We start from the raw sequence: 7,468 nt of genomic DNA on the forward strand, positions 1-7,468 counted from the left end.
TTAGAAAATAAGACCGCAATCTAAAATAACCTGAGGGGGAAAACAGAAAGGCTTTATTTTCATGTCTTCTCCAGTCAGATCCATTAGTGGAGAAGGGGTATAATACAGGTTTGTTTGTAATTGTTTCAGTTCCAAATAGCCCAAAACACTAAGTTACTATGTGTGAAAATCTGGACACAATTTGTGGTTCCCTTGGAAAAAAAAAAAAAAAGGAAGGGGGGAAGGAAAGGAGCTATTTTCAGTTTATAAAAGTTTTGGTGGGAGTTGAAAGCCGTGGGTGACAACAGCGTTTGACAGGTGTACGCTCTCTGGCTCACTGCAACCTTTGTGTTGGAGTTCAGGCCTGAACGTGTGTAGAGGTGTGAGCTGCAGATTAACTATGGACGAGGTGGTCACAACGGAGATGTGGGTCCGCTGGCACACTCTGCTGGTGTGTTTGGAGAACCACAAACACTCGTGCTGATGCAGCTCTCAGACGCTTTGGAGAAAAGATTTAAAGCGTTTGTGGGTGCACTCTGAAACGCATGCTTAGCCAATATATAATGAATGCATAACTCACTGAGTCATGATGACTTAGTGCAGTGGTTCTCGAACTGTCATGTCCCCCCTCAGAAGCAGAATAAAGTTCATGCCCCCTAACCCATAATCTTTATCAATCATTAACAATGACAGGGCCAGCAGATATTGAACTGAGGTTGAATGTTAGTGAAATAAAGGTCAGAATGATAGCATCAGCAAATTGTCATCTGTTTATTTTTTACTTTGTTTCACTGTATATTTTTCCCCTAGTCATCCGTGCGCCCAACCAAGGGGGCATGGCGCCCCCAGCTTGAGAACCACTGACCTCACGTATGAAAGGATGCAGGATGCGTCCTGAATTCCTGTTGCTCAGCAGCAAGAAATGATCATGTCACTATGAATTTATGTGATTAGGCAATGTTTCATTTACAGATTCACAGTTACTTCATACATTCATGTGCCACAAAATTAGCTGGAATCCAGTTATAAAGAACTGGGAATTACACACACACACACACACACACACACACACACACACACACACACACACACACACACACACACACACTGTCCCAGCACACCATATCCTCATTACTCTCCAAACACCCTACTTAGTGTCGTCGTTAAATCCTTGCAATGTCCATATGTGTTAATTGTTAGTGATTATATATTCTGTTGTATAGGTCACTGTTTACCCATCTGCTGTGTGTTGCGTCATATGTTTCATTAATTGAAAAAAAAAAGAAAAGGGCATATTTACTGACTACCAGTTTGATAAAATTAAAAAAAATGCTTTGTATTACTCTGAGAACAGGTGCTGTTCTGCTTTCAGAGACTGATCACATGCATGGATCTGAAATAACCTTTTCTATATTGGCGGCATATAATGTGTTTAGTAACCATGAGTCAACATTTATTAATTAACTGGTGAGAATTAACTGATCCCATAAACTCATAGAAACGCTGTCTTAATGGTGAGCAATGGGGATTCATGATATATCCTGCATTACTTCATGCACGATGAGTCATGTGTTGGTTATCTGTTAGATAAAATATATTTTGCACCTGAAATGTGTTAATACAGTTCCTTCCATTTCTTCTAGTTTGTTATAAACACATCTACACTGAGTCATACTGGAAAAGCTTCAAAAGCTACCTGTTTTAGTCCCATACACTACAAAACATGTATTTTCTTGTTTTCTGTTCTGTTCCATTTTTAATGGTTTATATTCTGGAACACAGACCACCGCTGCTTTTCTTTTTTTCACTGACTTGCAGACTTTGAAATTGCTTGAGATGGCTGAATAAACTGTGAATATTTAAAGTCAGAGTTACTTTATTATCACATAGCGCAGCTGCGGACTTGTCAAAAGAGTCTGCATTTCAGCAGCACAGTAATAACAGAAGTCTGACAGAAACAAAATGACTCAAAATGTGGGTTTGAAGTCTGCGCGAGTTGATTTTCTGTGTGGAAGGAAAGAAAAACATTTCAAAAATCTCAAAAACTGCAGCATGTTTCGCAAAAGTCTTTTGGCACTGAAGTATTGGTGATTAGCAGTTAATGGGCTCAAACATGTAAAAAAAAAAAAACAGTATGGTGTTATGAAGAGTGACCTAAGAGGGTTCAAACTGATCGCAACTTATATACGCAGCCACCTGGAACAGACCTCCTCACTTGCCAAATACATGCCATGTTTAGCCTGGGCAAGCCTGCCTGCTCTGGGTGTGTGTGTGTGTGTGTGTGTGTGTGTGTGCTGTCAGGTCTGTTACTGTGGTGCTCGTTTGGTCCTCTGCTGTTGTGCAGCATGTGGCCCACAGATTAACGCTTTAAATGAGACTCTCTCCTGTTCTCAATGCCCCCTCTGTTTGCTTACAAGGCCCGGGTGAGACAGAGTGGAAGGATTTGAGAGGGGTTTTGTATCTCCTCCTGTTCAGAGGGGGGCATCCTATTATGAGTGAAAAGCTAAGGGAGGGCATGGTCACAAAGGGTTAAAACCTGAGAGTGTCTTTTTTGGCATAATATGCAGAATTGGCTCTTTTCTTTTTAAAGACATGTGGAAAACGGCTCCAAACAGATTTTAGTGTAAGACAGGTGCCAGCTCTGCCATCTGCTTTCAGTTTTACCTCCCTGTCTGTCTGCTCTCGGCCGATCCCCTCCTCTCTCTACAATCCCGATTCATCCATCTCTCTCTTTCGCTCGCCTTTTCCCTCCTCCACCAATCAGATCAGTCTGACACCCTCCCCATCATGTGTTGGCACACACCCTTTAATGTCTTCCAGGTACCTGGAATCAAAAGGGAAATTTATTAACTTCAGGTATGACAGCTTTGGAAAATACTGGGTGTTAGATGTGTAAGTCTACGCACATATATATACACACACACACACACACACACACACGGATGGATTAGGGACTGTGTGAAAATTATTAGGCAGGGAAATGGGGTTAAAAAGGGGAGGGTAGTGGAGCACTTTTTGGATAACAGAGGAGGGTGTTGTGACTTTTTCTCATTCCCTGATTTATTTTATACTTCATCTCTCACTTGTGAGGTTCATTTAAAATAAAACAAACACAAAATTCAGTTAATTATAGCGTAATTTGGTTTTCCCTCATTAAGTGACTGTAATTACAGATATTTAGCAGCTCTTTTATCAGACATCATTCAGTAACTTTTTTTTTTATTTTGTAGTGCAATTTTCTTATGTATTGTCTTGAGATATTAGGAAGAGGGCAGGGTGGGTCCAAAGGAAAAAAATATTAATGCATGGGAGTGCATTTAATGAAATGAAATACAAGATTCAGGCCCTCTACCTGCCCCAGTAATTTCCCACAGTCCCTTACTCTGTGGGCCTACTGAAAGGGGTCAAGTGGTCCTAAAAGCAGACCCTCTGTTTGAAGTGACTGTTAATAAGATCTACTATTTGGTTGGAAACTCACAGGCCGGTCAATGTCTTGATCACTTGACCATCACAGTGTTGAGTATCTGCCGATCCTTGTTTTATTTGTTGTTGTATTGTGCTCCACAGAGAGTTAGACAGCCTTTCTTCAACATGAACAAAACACTGAAGTTCAGGCGTCGAACCTTAAACTGTAAACAAATGTAAAGCGTTTAAATCTATTCATAGGCTCTCTGTTGTGAAGTAACCCATGAAAAAGGGATCCATCAGTATCAGCATTATGTGTGCTGCAGGCTCACTTGTTCCTCTCAAAGGGTTTGTCCCGTCTTATGTGATCATTGGCTTAAAGTGTTCAGATGGTTTTCTGGGAATTTAAAAAAAGACATCCAAGCAAATCTGTTGTTGGAAATCTTTGGTTATTCTGAGATGAAAAAAAGTTTTCCTCACAGCCATCAGCAAGCATTGATGTGGAGCGCAGCAGCAGCCAGAACCAAACCCAGAATCATCAGACTCCTCTTGTTTAAACAAGATGCTTTCTATCATTCAAATGCCCGCAGCGACACGCGCCCTGCAGCTCTGAGTGTTCCTCGACCACCTGGAGGAAACCCATTTGAGGATATTGGTAATAATCTATTTAATTTTCATCCACTGACTTAATCAATTTTACTTGTTTTAATGGGTACAGCTCGCCTCCATACTTTTCAACCTTTATTTTGTTTTTCCTTTCATAATGTTTTCTCATCATCGGGTCTTTATTATTGATTTGCAAAATGGGAAAACTAGAAATAAGGACAAAATATAAACTAAACCATTTCACTGGGTGTGTAGAAATTTTTAACAGAAAAATACAAGAGGACAAGTTCTGTAATTTGGATATGAGCTGGAAAAGTTGCTGACATGGCGATCTGGAGACCTGAATTTAATTCTCAGAATTTTTTTTCCGTGTGCGTTTTAGGAGGGGGAGCCTGTTACATATCTGCTCTCTCTCAGTCCATCCATGCACACACGCCAGCACCACCATAGAGGCACTGTTCTTTGTCCTCTCGCTGTGTTTTACTTGTCTCTATTAGCAAACTAAGAAGAAGGAGAGGCAGTGGTTGCCAGGTGTGTGGGACTTCAAAATGATGTTTCATGGTACAAACCTGCTCCTGCATGAAATGTGTTGTAAGCGTGTCGCTTAAACTCTTATGTGCAACAGTCTACCCCAGAGAAAGAGAATTTAATTTTAGCGCAAGCATGTTTCTTTTTGGAAAAGATGCAGTTCCTTGTGAAAAATATCAACTTTAATGGCCAACTAGATGACTTATGAAAATACATAAAAGTGAAAACACATTGTTGGCTCCTCTCTCTGCAGCTTCCCCAAGAGAAATGAGGCCAAGCCTCATTTAAAGTGCGGCGCCTGAGCCGTGTCGCTCAGTTCAGAAATGTGGGGCTTTAACCTGGTGGTTTCTTCCTGGAATGAGGCCGCTGCTAATGAGCCCGTTAGGACAAAGGTGAGTTCTAAATGAGCGGAAAGAAAAGTAAACAAGCCAGGTGACAAATTGCAAATAAGCCAACATCAAGTAGCCTAGATGGAGATTCTGTCCACGCATTCAAACTGGCTCACAAGAAAAACCAGTGACTGTCAGTGTTGTAAAGAGTTGTTGAGGCTAGACTTTTTGTTTTGGAGACTCTTATAGCATGCAGGTGCTCTTTTCAAAGGCAGCACTCTCCGCCGAGCACTTCTTGGCCAGTGTTGAATGTTGGGCTCCCAGGGTGTTTGTTTGGGTTCTGTTTTGTATGCTTAGTGTCTATGCCTGCTTGATACCTACTCCTCTTTTCTTCTCTTATTTAAGCGCACATTTTCTCAGAGAAGGCTTGCGAGGCTTTCCAAAACATAACCTGCTCACAAAGAGTGTAGGTCAGTTTTTCCATTCACAAAATGAAAAAGAAAAGAAGCAACAGGCCTCTTTCAGACTGGACAAAGAACCCGCTAACACCCACTAACATCTGGCTTTTGTCTTCAGTGGGAAAGGGTACGATCGGCATTCATTCCCAGGTCAAATGACTCTGCAATAGTCATACGTATTTATCAGCTCTAGTTCTCAGTGGCGGTGACGGAAACATGGCACTCGGGTGGGCATGCTGGTTTTTGCCGATGATGACGTGTGTGCCAGAGTTTCGGACATTGGTTGCTTTAATATCACCTGATATCAGACAGAAATGACTCTCATTAAACTGCATCTCATTAACATCGCCTTATAAAAGATATTAAAAAAAGTTACCAGTCACCATAATAATACACAGGCCTCCATGCCATGTCAAACATGACACACCACCAAAAAAAAAACAATAGAAAAGGCAAACTCATCTACTAATTTTGGTGTAAAAGAGGTGGTTCACCCTGCATTTTGTTTGTCGCTATATGTTAGCTCATCCTCTGGACAATTCTCTTATTTTTTCTCTAAAACCTGCTGAGTTAAGATCTCAATTAAAAATAGGTCTTCAGTTTCACACTACATTTAAATCCTGTCCGTGATTTTGGCCCACACTCCCTCGTCGTGTGTGTGTGTGTGTGTGTGTGTGTGTGTGTGTGTGTGTGTGTGTGTGTGTGTGTGTGTGTGAAATCATCAGTGTGTCAGATGGAGCCTGTTGTGCCAGGCAGCCGGGCAGCGGCGGTGCCACTCTGTGTGGTCAGGGCACAGTGTGTCCTCTCAGCTGCTGTTTCGAATTCACAACTATCTTGACAGCAGCATCCTCACTCATTCACTGCAGCAGATGGTGGCGAGCTTGCCGTTCGCGTGTGCGTGTGTTTGCCCATTTCTTTTGGAGAGGCAGCTGTGGGAAGCAAAGCTTTGCCCGCTGCTGCATCCAGCTTCATGAGCAGGCAACAAAGAGGAGGACAATTGATATAAAACTCTGGAGTCTGACGATCAGAGGATCTCAAAAAGGGATGCTCGCAGACAAGGCTTGCGCAAAATCTCCCATATCGCTCTATCATCCAGAGAGGCCGCGGCCAGTTTCATCAGAGAGTAATCCTTGAGATTATATCCCTGCATGGTGGACAATGAGCATATTGTTGTGATCTTGTTGCCGTAATCCAGCTCAGCACCATATGCAATAGACAGCAACGCTCTCTAGAGAGCTGCAGCAGTGAATAATACACTGTCCAGTCTTAGCACAGCAATCCATCTGCCACCAGCTCTCCATGTCTGAAAATATCTCCACTAGAATCAACTCTGAGGCAGCATATAAGAGTATACCCTCAATCAGTTATCGTTCATTTTAATTCAGGATGATGCCAAAATGCAGCTACAAATTTCGCTCGGAAAGCAGCACAACGTTGCCATTCATGTCTCCTGGAGTCTAATACGAATATGATTTCAATTTTGGTCATAACCTCGAGTGCACAGAGAGGAGATAATGTAGATTTGAAATGAGTATGGGGTGAAGCCATCTGTTTTGCGGTAGAATCAGAGAGACAGAGGAAGAAATCTGGAGGAGCTGAGCAGGGCCGCTGGAAGTCAGTCAAAGTTGGGGGTGCAGGGAAAGTCAGTCTATATGGTGATGTCATACTAATTACTGCGCCACATTTATGGTTTTTAGATTAATTTGAGTGGTCAGGATCATTTAGATCTAATAGCTACAGTTATTATAACAACATTTTACACAAATGTTTTCCATTAAAACAGATAGAACAGTTGAAAAGCAACATATTGGAGGTCAGAGAAGCCATGACAACGACAGAGGAAGCAACACTGAAGTGAAGAATGAAAACTGCAAAGAGATGGAAGAGCAGCAGTAATTTCAGTGAACTCACACACTGCAGCTGTAGCTGACTGTCCAGGAGCTTTGTCTGACAGGATGTCTTTGGTAACATTGACCTGCCGTGAGCTGCATCACTTTGCAGGAGGTATTATAAATGATAACAGTGATAGGTACAATTAACGGGAAAAAAACCCCAACGTAAACCGTCTTTCCTGCCACAAATACAGTCCTGATGGACTGCACATGCAGTATATATGCCAGTAAAAAAAGGGGAAAACATTACAAGTTTTTATTAACTGATGGT

Source organism: Chaetodon trifascialis, chromosome 15 (genome assembly GCF_039877785.1).
Source record: "Chaetodon trifascialis isolate fChaTrf1 chromosome 15, fChaTrf1.hap1, whole genome shotgun sequence".
Classification (NCBI taxonomy): Eukaryota; Metazoa; Chordata; class Actinopteri; order Chaetodontiformes; family Chaetodontidae; genus Chaetodon; species Chaetodon trifascialis.